Source organism: Marmota monax, unplaced genomic scaffold, assembly GCF_021218885.2.
Source record: "Marmota monax isolate L192 unplaced genomic scaffold, Marmota_monax_Labrador192_F-V1.1 WCK01_AAM20220418_F8-fsc00017, whole genome shotgun sequence".
NCBI lineage: Eukaryota > Metazoa > Chordata > Mammalia > Rodentia > Sciuridae > Marmota > Marmota monax.
This window is the reverse complement of record NW_026695241.1, coordinates 8675259-8691997: the sequence shown is the minus strand read 5'-3', so window position 1 is coordinate 8691997 and position 16739 is coordinate 8675259. Positions and strand designations below refer to the sequence as shown.

Here is a 16739-nt window from a genome sequence, read left to right as displayed (position 1 = left end):
TAGTACATTTGGACCATTAAACTTGTTATTCTGTGATAAAAAACCATTATTCTGTATTGCATATCAGAATGGCTGATTCCTGAAAGCTTACCCATCAGCTCACTGTCCTTCTATTTTAATGTTTCTCCCTCTGTTAATTGCAGATATATCCACGGCACAGGTACCCCGGTGAGCTGCATGCTGCAGGTTTATATAAAGAGGTGAGAGTGAGGAGAAAAAGTGAGAGAGAAGAGAAAAGCAAAGCAAGGCCCCACAAGGATGCTGGAGTCTCAAGCTCATGAGACAAAACTGAAGGGGATAGAAGATTCTAGAGGATCCACTTGTCAATATTCACTAATGCCATCAATTCTTTCAATGAATGGTTGACTGACAAGCCCCAGGCACTGAAGATACAATGATTTGCAAGAAAACCTCACCTTCATGATAATTTTAGCTACACCAAAGATGAAACACCATGTACAATATCTACACCAACGTCATTTAATTTGACCTGGAGAATGAGATGCAAGCCAGTGCCTCTTCCAATCTCAAGAGGAAATCCTCAGATTTTTTTTATTGTCCCAGCAGTTCATTCTGTCAAAAACATCCAGACAGCTTTGTAGGTATGAGTAGCTAGAATATCTAAAGTATAAATATATAAAATGCATAAATACTAGTGGGAGGATTGCTAAGATTGTCCACATGTGTCAGCAGTTCATCTATTGCTGGTTTTTGACCAAGTCTAATAAAGTTTATCCTGATAGTACTGGGGAAGAGATATTATACCTGGTTATATTGAAAAAGATCATTCAACCATAAATATTACATTAGTATAAGATGCTATCATGTTCTGCAATGCTATCTATTGCAGGATCCTACTCAGATGGTAGTATATTTCAGGATTACACACACCCCTGACAGAGACGAGCATTTATATGCTAATATCTGCAATATGGGCAGCTACAGCCTTTTACAATAAGCCATGAGCCTTTTCATCCAGGGCACAATTTATCACCAAAAAGTGTTTGGCTGGCTTAGATGTTCAGAAAAACACTGCTTTCTTATACTTGTCTTATGTAGTAGCAGAAGTAGGCAAGGTACCTTCATGTCAAAATAAATAAATAAATAGCAGTGTTTGGGTAAGAAAATATACATATAACAAAAAAGGAATGAACACTTTTTCTTTTCTATGTCCACATCTTCTCCAGTAAATAGAGCCCCACTTGCTAGTGAAACACATGTCATCATAACCATTCACTGACTATGTGTAAATAGTCACTATCTACACATAGTCAAAGACAGTGAGGTGCTTAAAAGAAAAATTACTATCGTAGAACTAAGAGGAATCTTGGTCTAGGACTGGTAACTCAATAGAAGAGGAAATACTTATTTTTAATGGCATCGATAATTATTTATAATGACTCATAATTCAGTTGTTGTACTGATAATGATTCTGGTGGCTAATATTTATTTAATGAATACTAGGAACTAGTCATCCTTCTAGGTGCTTTACATATGTTTTCTCATTTAATTTTCACACGTATGCTATAGCTTCAGAGCTATAACCCATTCTTAATAGCTGGTTTCACTGAAGCTTAAAAAGATGATAACTTGCTCCAAATGACTGTCAGATTTAAGGTTAGGGAATCAATTCTGTCTGAATCCAACATTCTAGGCTTTTTTTACTGAATAGTAGAGAAAAGGCAATTCCCTCCCAGCTGACCACAGACCACTGTGTAGTGTAGCCACTGTCCAAGCCTATGCTGATGACCAGAAGTGCTTATGTATGTGTCCAGCATGGTACCTGCTGGCCAGTGAGACATGCTAACATTGATGGAAATCATGGATGCCTCAAGTGTATGTGGCCAGTGAACCTCAAGAGTGGACCACGGTGAAGAGGGTAAGATTGTGTCCTGAGCATGCATTACAATGTGGAGTAGTCTCGCTGTGCACTGGTTACCAAATTGTCTGAGTTTGTTAAGACAGAACACATTCATATACAATGACATAAAGGAAGTGGATTGATTTCTTCCATATAGGCAGCAAGAGAAAACAGAACCTGGGATTCATCACAAACTGGGGCCCCAAGGCTCAGGAAAGCAGTCCAGAGAAAATGAGGTCTCATCTGCATATGCTTCACTTGGACAAGAGCTGAAGGACCCAGGAAAGGAGCTCACTTTGAGTTTTATATCCTGGGGCAACATGACATGCTGGGCTAAACCAGAGAAGCACATCATGTTTCTAGGGAGGACTGGAGCCCAGCCCAAGCCATTCTAGTCAGCCCCTCCCTGTCTCAGGATGTCCCATTCTTAGCACATTCTATAATTGTTCTTGAGAACTATAAGAAAGAAAGGAGGGGAGAGATTGGTCCAAGTTACCTGAGGAACAATCCTGAACGAATCTCCTTGGAAATTCTGTGGTTGGTGGGCAGAGGGGTGAGAAAAGCTGGGGAGGGGTCTCTGAGGTACTGCAGCTGTGCCTGTGGAGGCTGATAGGATGGTGACGTTGAGGTCACATGGCCTCATGGTTACTTAGATGTGGACATTCACTTTATACTTCTCCTGCAATCCAATAAAATTATGTGGAGCTTTGACGGTGTGCCTGTGTTTTCCATGCTTAAGAGAGTAACTAAAGCCATCTTTTGTTTCTTCTCCTCCATAAGTTGCAGTCAATCGATCAACAGACAGGTAGGGAGGGATAGAGATACCCTCTCATGCAAGATTGGCCATAACACCTGGGCTCAGAGACAGATCTGCATTAAAAGGCTCTTTGGCATCTTTACCAATGCATTCCATAGGATGCCCAGATGTGGGGGTAACTATGTACATTGTTTTGGTAATTAGGGGGGAAATGGGCTATCAAAAGAGTACTGTTTCATTTTATTTTTGCTTTCAAACTCTTCCATTTGGGGTTCTCCTTCAAGTGGCACACATCCTGCTTTCTGGTTTTTAATGGCCAGACAGGACAGCAGTAAGCACCCTGGCCCTACACTATAATTTGCTCTATGAGTTGGGATCTGTCAACAGACCCAAAATATTCGGAGGCTAAACAAAATAAAGGTTTCTTTAATGTAGATGAAAGCAAACCCCTGATGTCCCTGGCTGGGGCTTTTTCTGTGTGGCTGTATTTACAGCAGTGGTTCAGTGCTCAGCATCCCTCTGCTGTGACACCCAATTTCTCTAGATGAGTGCTCTTCAAAGTCTCATCTGAAGGCCACTGCCCATCCATCAATCGATGCCAGTGCAGGATCACTGTTTGTTAACAGTCTACCAGGAGGTAAGTGCCCACATTGAAGGGAAGCATTTAGAAACTTCAGAAACTTAACATTGCTGCTTTACCTAAGCCTGTCATGATTGGGTTTTTTTCTCACTCAACAAAGCATAGGCCAGTTCAGGTGCAGTCAAACTCCCCCGGCAAGACGGCCCAGGAGCAAATAGGTCATTTAACAGAATATCAATAAATAACAGGTTCACAGCCAGATAAAGCTCTGCTCTGCATCCTTGGAGTCCTCAGCACTTTGTCCTCAGTTTGGTTTAAGAAAATGGCAGTTGCCCAGGAGAGGGTTATATACAGCCCAGTACTATGCATCCCTTCTTCCCACGTCACTGCCAAACTGGGTCACCTGATTGAATCTATCTGCAAGGGAGGCTAGGAAATAGTCTAATTCAACGTCCAGTTCCTAAATGGAAATGGGTTTAGCAAAGCCATCCATCTTCACTGCATCTAACGTCTCCATTTGCTGTTAGATCCCGTTGAACAAGTACCCAAGAATGAAAAGGAGGGGCCATTCTCTTCCTTCCCAGCAGTGATAGTGTCACTTTGAGTGTTCTCACTACAACTTCCCCACACGGAGCCTTCAAATCAACCTTGATCCCTGTCTCATTCCCAAGTCACCTTCCTTACCTTCTTATTGATTCTTTGAGCCACTGAAAACCTCCCAATAAATATTCTTCACCTACTTAGCCAGAGCTAAGTTCTCCATTAGCAATTTTTTAAAGACCTAAAGAGATCCTGAAGTTAATAGAAGAGAAGGGAAGGCAAGGAAGAGAGAGAGAATATGACATCTGCCCAGGAAGATTCTTTAAATGAACACATTATGCCTCACTCAATTAGATTCAGAACTGACATTTAAACAAAGTCAGACCTATAGGTCACAGACTATCCTTTATCTGGAAGTTAGACCAGTTCTGCAACTGAATCATTCAAAGAGCTTTCTAAACAAATCAATTGCATTGATTGTACTAAAAGATGTAAGTTGCTTTTGACATGCAAAAATAGGGAAAGAATGTCTGAAAGGCAAATTATTTCACCCAAATCAAGGTTTTTGCATAATTTATGTTCAGTGACACTCTTTACCAGAGGGATCCCTAACTTAGAGTAATTATTTTTATAAGATAAGCTGAGTGTAAGAAATTTTCAAAGGTATTTCGAAGAAATCAACTTTAGGGACTCACGAAAATGGCATTAGAGATGAGTTCCTCTTGTGCCAACCCTGCTCTCTGCACCTGCGGGAGGAGGCGGTCTTCTGCATTTTGAATTTTGTTCAAGAATCAGAGTATATTATCTTACAAAAAAATTTCTTAAATCAGATATGCATTATATCTCAATATAAGGTTCTTCAAACAGTAATGTTAGCCTGCAGTATTAAAGGGCACTGGTTGTAAGAACAGAGTTGTCCATAATGAAAAGACTAAACTCTACCACTATGTTCCGTGGCAGCTCTGGAGAGACCACAGTGGGGATTTGTCTTGTTTTATGCTTTACTTCTTCTCCATGGCACTTCCCTGGGTAGAAAGGCACTTACACACTTCTGAATGGTCATTTCTCAGACCTCTCCCAAAATAGTATTGTTTTTAGACAGTAGCCAAAGAGGTCCAAGTGTTGCTTACTTTCCCTTCTCCACTATGTAATAATGCTGACCACCTCCCTCCTTGGATCTCTGGTTCTAGGAATGGGTAATCAATTAAGGATAATATGGATTCTAGAAGCACACTGGTTTGTCTTACAGGACCTGATGGTACTAAGAGCAGTTTGGATAATTTCCTATCTGAGCAAAGAGCCTTGGCAATGGCTGTATTCATGTTGTCGTCTTCTAGTTCATTCCACCAAGTCATTTTTTTTACTGCTTTTAATGTGAGAGATTTTTTAACACATTTGCTGCTAAACTTTGGATTCTCATTTGCTAAGTGTCAGAGGTTGTAAACTGGAGGCCAGAAAGAAGGAAGTAGCCCACAGAGGTGTGCTGTTTGCTCTGTGCAATGTTTTCTTTAAAAACATAGCAGATTCTTGTGGTAAGCCATTCTTATAGACCGTGGCCGCCATTAGAAGATGGCGCCGCCTTCCACTGTGGCCTGTGATAAACAACTCCTTATATGGAGAATTGGCATGCAATCCCTTACCACCCTATGAGAGAGATCCTCGTGGCAGCTTGGGCTTGGTATGCGGGAGGCTTTATTAGGCTGTGCTTGGGCGCTCGGCGGGGGGTCACTAGAAGATGATACATGAAACAAGGCCTGAATAAACTGCTGAAAGAAGAATCCTGTGTCGTGTTTTCCCTTGCCGGCGAGGGGTCGCGACAGATTCTAACTTTTTTTTTAAGTTGAGGAGATTTCACACAGAGATCTGATTTCTGGAATTACTAGTGGATTTGATGATAATGGCTCTCACAGGCTTTAATCGTCTAGAGGCTAAAAGAAACTATCCCCTTGAGGCAGAGCATGCCATCCCACCTTGCCAAAGTACTTAGAACCCTTGCTGGGTTCTCATGGCCCAGGAGACTGTCAGTTATGTTTTCTGCCGAGCTCTGTGGACATTTGAGTTTGCAGACCCTAGTGACAGTACAAATATAATGGAGTACCCCACACGTATGTAACACAAACTGACCTAGCTGAAGGGTACCCACAGAGAGACCACAGATAGGCTGCCAGTGCCTAGGAGCCAGAAAGAGAATTTGAGGAGAAAAGTTTTTGGGGAGATTCAATGTAGCTACCTACCATAAAGGAGGGAGGAAAAACGAAGCCGAGAATAATTCCATGAGGAACTGTCCCGTTACCAAAGCAGCCTTTGATATGATACTATGCACAAATTCCCAGGACTTCTTACCATGCCAGTTATCTATTAATTAGTATCAAAGTCATGAACTATTAATTTTTCCATATACAGGTGTTATTCGCCAATTAGTTTACCAACAGTGTAGTGTACAAGCCTGTGTGTGCATGCGCATAGTTAAAAAAATAATTATCTAGACAGCAAACATCTTTTTCCATCAATGAAACAGTGTAAGTTTTAATAAAAATTCAAGAAGCCAAATTCCAGGCACATTTAATGGTAAGACCTAAGTGTTCCCCGGGTGCGCTCGCGCGTACACACACACACACACACACACACACACAGAGCTTCTCAGGATCATTTACCATCAGAAATTTCAAGAACAAATTTAACTCTGCTTCATATGGAGAGATGTCTTAATGAAGAGAGAAAAAGAACATTTCTTATCAATGACTAGGAAATTCCAGGTCACCACAAGTATATCCTGGGACATTTTTAACTGCTTTGTGATCATCCAGGTTAGTTTTCCAGTGTTTCTCATTTGGGCGGTTGGTGGAATGGAAAAGGAGTGAGACTCCTTTTGTAAGGCAGAGAAGAGTCCCATGGGGCCTGAAGTTACTTTCCTACAAACAGAGCCCCAAATAACAAGGAAACGCAGGCATTGATTTGTACCAACTTGGAAAATGGCAGACCACACCAGAGACATGCCCTCTGCCTCTCCTTGAGGGTGAGATCCTGGCCCACTCCAGATGCTTAGCTACTTTGACCAATGAACGTTCCTCTGAAAGTGCTCTGGGGAGCACATCCCTAAGCTGCCCTTCCAGCATCTCTGCAGCCCAAAGGACTTAATCCAGGAGTGGAAACCTGGAGTGGATGGCAGGGAATTTTGTTCCAGGCTGAACTGCCATATCATAGAATTAAAATAAGCCATAGGAGGTTGGCAGATAAAATAATGCTAATAATTAAGGTTCAGATAGCTCTGCATGCATTAACTAATGATGCCTTGCAATGCCCCAGAGGTGAGTAAAGTAGTTACAGATCCCACTTTATTATTCATTCATTTATCCCAGAAAAACTTACTGAGCACTTATTATATAGACAGCACTGTGCCGGGACACGAAAACGAATAAGGAATAAGGCTCATCTCAGCTTGAAGTAGTTCACAGCCCAGTGGTTGGTTTCTGATAAGCATGGTTGGTTTCTGATGAGTGCTATCTTCCAGGTTGCAGAGAGCCAACTCCTACTTGTAGCTTCACATGACAGAAAGAGAGCTAGCCACCTCTCGAGCCTCTATTTATAAGGGCACTGAAACCCTCAGGAACACCCCCCACCTTCATGATCTCATCTAAATCTAATTACATACCAACATCCATGCCCCACCAACACACTGGGATTAGGGTTTTAACACGTTGGATTCTGGGGAGGAAAAAAAAAACTTTCCCCAGTGGATTGCTAAGTGGAAGAGACTTTGAGGCCTTTTGGGAACTTGGGAAGAGAAAAACAGCACCTATCTGAGCAACATCCACAGTAGGCAGGTCTGGCTTTCTGGAGGGACAAAAGGCCATTGCCTCTTTAAAAACTACCTGGTGTTCAAAGGTCCGGAATTCTCTAATAGAATATAATGTTTTTGTTCAAAATTGCCAGAGGACTTACAGGCTGAAGAATCCACGATGAGGAGACACAGTGTCAATGATTGTACTCGGATCCTCTCTTGCAGTCAGCTTGAATAGGCAATGAATCAGAAAACAGGACTCTAGGTACCACATGAGGACAGCAGGTACAAGGCTAGCAGATGGGGTCACAACTCCCTGAGGCCAGGAGTAAGGGGCTCCAGGAAAGGCCCCTGCTAGACCTTCATAGAGACTCCACCTAACCTAGACCTCTTATCTATGATCTGGGCAGTCGTCCAGCTCTACGGATGGTGCCTTCTAAACTTTATCCCTCCTCCTGGTCAGCATATATTCACTGGATACTTAGGTTCGGTCAGGCACTGCTGTGAAGGTTTTCACATGCTTCATGCCACCACTCAGACAAAAAGGGAGTGGTACCCCACCGACCCAAAGAGGGAAGACAGGAAGAAGAACTTGTCTCAGGATAGGGAATAGATCCTCCTCCTGCATTCAGTCATGTGTGTTGGTCTACACTTCCCCCTCTGCCTGGGCCATTCTTCCCTGTTCCTCCCCTACCCATCCTCCTCCATTATCTTCTGAGCTAACATTCTGCTTAGTCTGAGGGAACTTTTCTCTGTGCTCTTAAGCATATCTCTCTATGATCAGTCCTATACAATTTCCTTACAATAATGTAGCCATACCGTTCTTCTCCCCTGGATTTCCTAAAGTCTGCAGGTCTTTCAAGCAAAGCATTTGGTATGTGGTAAGCATTCAAGCCATCCTACTGAGTTTCACATTTGCACATATTTCATTTGAAAGTTTGGCAGGGCTTGAAGGGAATACGTGCAATATGCATACGGTATGTAGAACTTAAGTTCAAGGTTGGAAATCGAGTTTAGGGATTCATCAGTATTAAGGTGATGGCTGCGTTCATGGAGGATGGAATAATTATAATTGGAAAGAAGAGCCAAAAGATGAAAGCAAGTCGTCTTAGTCCATTCTGTGCTACTATAAATTCCATAGACTGGGTAATTTATAAAGTACAGAGATTTTTATGGTTCATGATTCTGAACAATGGAAAAGTCCAAGATGGTGCCAGCATCAGATAAGGGCTTTCATGCTGTATCATCCCAGGATGGAGTCGGGTTGTAAAATGACCACATGAGACAGAGAGTGGAAAAGGAGACCAAACTTCCCTCTTTATAAACTAACCTACTCCTAAGACAACTAACTCACTCCCGCAATCATGGTTTTCATCCACTTATAAGGATGGTGTCCTCGTAATCTAATCACCTCTTGTAAATCCTGCCTCTCAACACTGTTAAAATTGTAATTAAATTTCAGCATGAGTTTTGGACAGGACATTCAAACCCAAGCAGAAATCAACTACAAAATTGACAACTAAATAGGGAAAGAATTTAAACTACAGTGTTGCAGAAAGAAAAAAAATGTTTCCAAGATGCAATGTGTGACCAACACGGCAACATTTTGCAGACAGGTTGGATAAGAGGGATTTTTTTTTACATAACTCAAATGATAGGAAAACAGGAACAAAACAGAGAAATTTTGGTTGTAAACTATTCTTTAAAGATATATATAGTAAATCACATGTATTTGGTAAAACCATGGGAATGTACAGGCAATTTTGGAGAAGATATTTTTGGGGTGAGCCCATTATAAATTGAAGAGGATGAGCTAAAGGTGATAAAGAAATCAACAAGACATAAGAAAAAAGTGATGATCTAAGGTCCCAGAGAATAGAGAAAGGGAAGAAATCCTGAGATCGGGGTTGATAACCAGAACAGTTGGGGTATCGCTTACTCCTGGACAAAGGGAAGACCTTTCTTGAGACAGAGAGAATTCCGCTTGATGGAGAGGCAATATGTCCAGAGTGAGAAAAGCCTTTGGCTTTAAATCCCAATTTTGCCACTATTTGTGAGGTCCTGCGTGAATGCCTTTGTGTGTGACTTTCAAGGTACACAAACTGTGGAGAAAGGAAGTACCTCCCTCCTTGGGTTGTCCTGACAACTCATAGACAACTACTTTTTCCTCTGACAAGATGGACTGCATGTCCATGATAAGCTAGTCAAAGAATAAAATATACAGGTCAAAATTACAGAGAGATAAGGGTCTGCAGGAGGCCAGATGTCAGGCAACCCCAGATGAGAGTTGGAAATTAGACACAGCAGTGAGTTTTAAGTGCATCCAGTGCCTCAGGAAGGTGGTGTGGTAGACACCCCTTCCCAACTCCCAAAAGTCTACAAGTAAAACAGGCAGCCTCTAAGAGCTGAGAAGGGCAAAGAAATAGTCTCCCCTGAAGTCTCCAGAAGGAAAAAAGTCCTGTGAACGCCTTGATTTTAACTTCATAAAATTTATTTTTAGAATTCTAATTAGGTAAGAGAATTCATTTGTGATATTTTGAGCCTCAAAGTTTGTAATAATTTGTTATAGCAGCAAGAGGAAACACATACAGCAGAGAACCCAGGGGTTTGCTCAGCAGGCATCAACCGCATAGACCTAAGCCAGGAAAGCAGAAGGCCAAGGAACTGACTTTTGTGATTATCAAGACCTGTATTCTCATACCTTCCTGCTATTTTTCATACCACATCCGTCTTGGAGCCAGGTGGCAGGATTGAAGCTAAAGGGAACAACTCAGAGGAAAATAAACTTTGAAACTCAAGGCATACCTGTCACATACATTTTCCACTGTTTCCTCAGTCAGAGCCCAGCAACTTGTCAGTGAAGCAGGATATTGTAATTAAATGCTAAATTAAACGGTGGCATCGCTTTGTTCTCAGAAGCTTGATAAAGTCACATTTATTTCATTGCTAAATATACCAGTGAGCTACAGAGGATAACAGTTTGGTCCCATCTCTTATCCAGAAGATAGGCAGCACAGACCCATGTGATGATGTAGATTTTACAGAACTTAGACATAAGGATGAAAAAGTTGAGTCTGAAATGTTAAAATTGCTGAGAAGTAGACCAAGTAAACTTAGAGTTTCCTAAACCTCTTGCCCTGGAGGCTGGCCTATAGCCAAATGCCACCATTACCACACAGAGGACCTCATATTTCACATGACCCTCACCTGGAAGATAAGGAAACTGTGCCCAGAAGGTCAAGTGAGAAACCCAAGGTCACAAGGCAAGCGAGAGGCAAAGTCTAATTTCCTGACTCATTTGGGCAAGTTTTTTGTCCCCATCACTGTCATCGTTCAGGAAGAGATGTCAGGACCAGGCCTGCAGTACACTAACGGCCCCATAAAGAGACACACTGAATGCTCGAGCAACATATTCCTAAAGAACTCTTTTTCCTGCTTTCCTGTCACTGGGCTCTGCAGGGCTACTACCCTGGCCATGTTGGTTTTAATGGATCAAGGAAGAAAAGAAAGATCTACAGCCCTCCTTTGAGGGTCCCTGGTCCTCTGAGTATCATTGTAAAAGCCCAAAGGATTGCCTTGTCACAAGTAAAGTTCTTCAGAGGATTTTACTGTAGGCCCAGGTCTAGGCACATGGGATGCTTTGTGGGCCATGCGGGGGGACTCAGTCCTTGCCAAAGAAACTTTGAGTTAGAAGTTTAGATTCCCTGCTAAGAGCCAATGATCACAGATAGAAAAATAACCAAAAAGGAGTAAATTCCCCGCTCCCATTTCTCACAGCAAGAATTGGGCACTGTAGCTAAACCTCCACGATTACTTCCAAGTTGACACTTATGTGACTTTCTGGAAGTAGCAGCTCATTGAGGTGAGCCGAAGCAGTTCAGTGATGCAGCTATTTCTTATTCCCCATAAACATGGTAGTAAAAAGTTATTTCAGAAGACACCTTTGAAAATAGTGAGGAATCTAAATATCTTTAATAATTATATTAATTATAACATTAACCATCCATCTACTCTTTGGATCCTCTGTTTGTGGTCCAATTTTATTCGCCTACAGTATGATATAGCACAGTGATTAAGAGCACAAGCTTCAAAGCTGATTATGCTTAGTCCTAAATTCTGACTCTTACTAGTGCTTTGACTATGGATAAATTACTTAATTTCCCTGTCTGTCAATTCCTCTTCTTTAAAGTGGGAAAATGATTTAACACTAATACCATATTCAGTATTAAATAAATGTTGGGCATTATTATTATTATTATTATCATTATTATTATTGACCCCATGTTTCATGGGACTTTTAAGTATGGACACATCTATCTATCTGAAACTCTGTACAGTCTCTAACAATATGCAAATATATGTTTAACAAAGATAAAATTGAGTTAAAGAAATAGTTACACGCTTATTTGAGGCTCATGAAATTATACAATTTCTCTAGAGGGAATGAGTCACAGTGTTCCTCCTTAGGTAATGTATTATTAATGATGATTTCCTTGAGATACATTGAGAGTGGATTCAGGAGAAAGAGAGAGAATGAGAATTTACCCAGTGCCAGAGCTTCAATTAATCAACTTCTGTTTCTGTAAATAGCCCTAAGTGAAAGAATCAAACTATTATGTTTTGTAGATGAATGATCAGCAAATGCTCAGAAACTCATCTGTCATGGTCTAGTTTTGCCTCCTGACAAGAATAATGAAGCCAGCATATTCTGAATTCATAAAAAGTCTGGGTTGTGGTTTCCATGAAATCTACATTTACTTAGAGTGGGGCCAGAAGTGAGATTGAGTGCCTCCCTGGCTTGGCAATGGAGTGGTAAGTTTATCATATGTCCTTCTCATATGCAAGAGGTAAAAACCACATGCAAAGAGGTATCCAAGGGGAAGCCATTGTGTGGCTCTCTTTTGGGGAAGAAACATTTGTTTCCCAGGAGTATAGTAAGCTTCAGAGAAGGGTGTTCTAATTCATCATTCCAAAGACATCTGGGAAAAGACAGGTTCAAGGGTTATCAAGTATTTTTGGGTTTCTTTGGTAGTGGCAAACAAACAAGAAATTCAATCTTTAACTATTTTATGTAGCAACATTGTATAGGACACAGGTGCGAATAAGATGTATTCCAATCTCATAAGGAAATTGGGGGAAAAAACAAAAAAGAAGTAATGTGCTTTTCATTGTAGTTTCATTGAAAGTGATGGTAATGTGATTTTCTATGTGCAGATGGAGTATTGTTTATTTAAATAGAGAATATCCTGTATTAGAATCCAGAAAGATTTCTTATCTATCTTAAAATCACATAGCTAAAAAGAAAGATGCTGATATTTGTGAACACTGATACGGATCAGGCCACAAAAGCAACAAATGTATTAATAAATGAAGCCCCAGAAACTACACACAACAGTTCTGTAAAAACCAGTGGCAGCCTTGTATTTCAAAGAATACAGGGAACTAAACATCAGCCTCTGTCTTAAAGTAGGTTGAACTAATTCCCAGATAGTAAATGCAGATAAAGTAAATAGATCAGAAAAAAAAAATGCAAAGAAAATAGCAAAATCTAGTAAATTTGAGTGAATCCTGCATATGCAAAATACTTCCAAAATGCTAGATGTACCACTGAGGTGGCCACACACTTCCACTCCAGTAAGTCCTACTGGTCAATTGATTTTCCATTAACATGTCCTGATTTCTTTCCAACATGTGCAGTTTTAAATTTCGATAATATTTAAATGTGTTTTAGAGTAAGGCCAGTAATCCAATTATTTAGGAAATAAATCTGGGATGAGTTTTGATTCCTGGAAATGTAGTGGAAATAAAGTGAACAGATACAAATATCCTTCTTCCATTAGGTACGTGATCATTTGTCTGGCTCAGTATTCTGTATTATTAGTGACATTATTTTGTGCAATTTTATTGCTCATTGTCACAGCAGGCAACAGTGACCTCTTAGCTCTTCGATGCTTTTCTCTAGCTCCCAGCCTTCCATCCAGCCTCACTGCCTTCCCATGCACCAGGGAAGGAGAAATGCTTTAAATGTAAGAAAATATGAAAACATGATCATGATCTCCAACAAGCGCATATACCTCAGATTTACAAGAATTCAACTCTGACACTGAATTAACGAAGGGGAGCCGAGGAGATTTTTTAGAGCTCATTTTCCATCAGATTCTTCGGCATCCTTATCAGCAACAGAACAGAAAGGCATTAAAGAAAAATAAACACTTTATGTTGTCTGTCTCTTTATCACACATGCAGAACATGAAATAATTATGCATCACACCCTACATGCTGTTAATGCACTTATTAGAGTTTTGAGAAATTTTCTTTGTCTCTCTCTCTCTCTCCCTCCCATCTCCCTCCTGACTTTTCCCTGAAGGAGCCAAAGCACTCCCCTTAAGCTCTGAGAGTGATTAGCAGCAAGTTCCACAGGACATAGACCCAGGTAGCATCTCTACGAGTTGTACCTCTGGAGCTGTGAAACAGGAACCTACCATTGGCTTTCAGAAAACCCAAATGACAATATAATAGTAACAGTGGCAGTCAGACTAATTCTGTGCAGCTTTCAATTTTATGGATATATAAGGAAGCCCTTTTTTTCCCTTAAACTGTCTCTGAACTTCAATTTTCATTAGTACATTTTAATAATACAGCACATTCATACATAGAAATAACATATTGCAATATTATTCACCCCCCACTGACCTTCGATTTAATGGACTCTACTTTTGTAAACTACAATGAAACGTTATAAAATGATAACTGTTTCTTACTTACTTCTCAAAATTCAGAAACCAAGACTTTCACTATTTTTCCTTTGCTTTTCATGGCAATAAAATTATTTGAATAAGTTCAATATAAATCCATCTTCTTTTTTTCACCAGGATAATATTGGACAAATACATTATGTAGCCAGGAGTTACCTAGAGTGGCATATTTGAGGCTGATACTATTTGAATCAGTTATCACCAGTCCTTACTAAGGAATAAGGAGCAGCTTTCAACATGGAGCCAGCGCCTGACAGTCCTCCCAAGAAAACTGTCTCAGAACCTGCTCAGAGGGCCCAGTCTCAGAGGTGGTGACGAAGGTCATTCTATGCAAACCGGGAACCTTGGAAAATTTAGGACACCTCAAAAGAAGTGATTCAGATTTTTTAAATTGCAGATTAAATATGATGACATATCTTACCTTGATTTACTAGCCATTAGATACAAGATCCAATAGTCTGAGCCTTTAAAATTTCAATGTAAGATTCATTATGAAAATTTCCAGTCTGAGCTAATATTTAAGTATTAGTAAATCCCAATGCTTTATATACCTCTGGATTTTCAAAAACAACTCAAGGAGGTCTACATGGTTAATTAACACTCTTGCTGTACCTTTGTAAGTAATTAGGCCAAACAGAAGGAGATCAGCTTCTTCATACAACTGAGAATAATTGTTGAAGATTATTTACTCACCAAGGTTGAGAGAAAGACTTATAACCAAAATACCGAAAGCTTTAAAATAAACAAAAGAGATTATTGGGCTTTGTTCTATGTACTCCTGAGCTTGACTTTCTATTTTACACCTCTGTAGGAACAGAGATTAATTTATAGATTTATACAACTAGAGATGCAAACAATTTCTGGCCAGTTAAACAGAAAACCCCAATGGCTCTGTTTATCACCCTGTGAGAGATATTAATTAGTGTTGTCTCTAACCCAACAATCTTATTCGAGCTTTCTTTTAAGATGCTTATGTATTCCTAGATTCACAAATATTCTTTGGTTCCTTCCTTAATTAAATGAATCAAATAAAATCTTTGACATATGTTTAATTTATGTTTATCTAAGAACCACGCTTTTGTCTTTCTGAAAAATTTGTCTTAATAACTAAATATATTTTAAAAACTGAATTTCAATAAACATAGGTCTATAAATAATAGAAAGAACCTAGGCTATATATACAAAGACTGAGACATGAATTCTGGTAATCTGTAAAATGTCTTATTTTAATCTTTTTTTTTTTTTTTAGAAGGGTTTCACATGGAGCCAGCGCCTGACAGTTCTCCTAAGAAAACTGTCTCAGAACCTACTCAGAGGGTCCAGTCTCAGAGGTGGTGAGGAAAGTCATTCCATGCAAACCAGGAATCTTGGAAAATTTAGGAGACCTTAAAAGAAAGTTAGCACGATAATCCAGAGTTCTCATATATTCTACACACAATTTCCACCAGTAGTTAGTCCCTTGTATCACTAAGGGACATTTGTTATCACCAGGAATTCAACACTGGCTCATTACCATTCACTAAATTCCACACTTCATTCATCTGTTAATTTTTTTTTTCCTGATGGTCTTTCTCTGTTATAGGCTTTCATTTAGGATACCATATTACATTAAGTGCTCATATCTCCTTAGGTTTCACTGGTCTGTGAAACTTTCTCAGACTTTCCTTGATTTTTTTTTTGGTGGGGGGGCATTTTTTTTCTTTTTTTTTCTTTTTTCTTTTGTTTTAGACTTTATTTTCTTAGAATAGTTTAGGTTCACAGTAAATTGAGAGGAAGGTATAGAGATTACCTGTCTACTCCTTGGCCCACCACATACATAACCTGATGATATTCTCATCATCTCTCACCAGAGGGCTCATTTGTTACAGCTCATGAACCTACATTGATCCAGCATTATCACCCAAACCCCCCAATTTACATTAGGCTTCGCTTCATTATACCTTCTATAATGACAGGTGTAACCTATCATAATATGGTTCACATAGCTTCACCCCTCTAACCATCTCCAGTGCTCCACCTATCAACCTCTCCCTTACGTTAGTTTTTAACAGTACTGCTCAGGTATTTTGCTGACTACCTCTTAATTTAAGCTTCTGTGATGTTTTTCTTAAGGTTCTACTAGAATTACATTGTGCACAGATCATGGTGAATTACGGGTTTTGAGGCAGAAAACTGCAAAAGTATCATTCTCATCACATCACATCATTCCCATCCCAATGGTGTATACCTTAGAGGTGACTTTTCAGTGATGGTTTTAAAATTGTGATCACCACCTGGCCAAAATAATGTGTTTGCCAAAACAGAATATGGAAAATTCCCTTTCCTCATTTTCCATATTCTATTTTGGAAACTAGTCATTAAACACAGTCCACATCACATGGTGGAGGAAAAGAAAGTCTTAAGGTTTGAAATAGGTAGTGTCCCCTAAACGTCCCTATATAAAAACTTGGTCCCCATGGTGGTGC

The 16739-nt window shown here is 39.9% G+C and overlaps 1 pseudogene; it reads left to right on the top strand.

Annotated features, from left to right (window-relative positions):
* LOC124090431 (regulator of microtubule dynamics protein 1-like) overlaps positions 1-16739 on the top strand; it is a 114519-nt pseudogene that overhangs the window by 47310 nt on the left and 50470 nt on the right.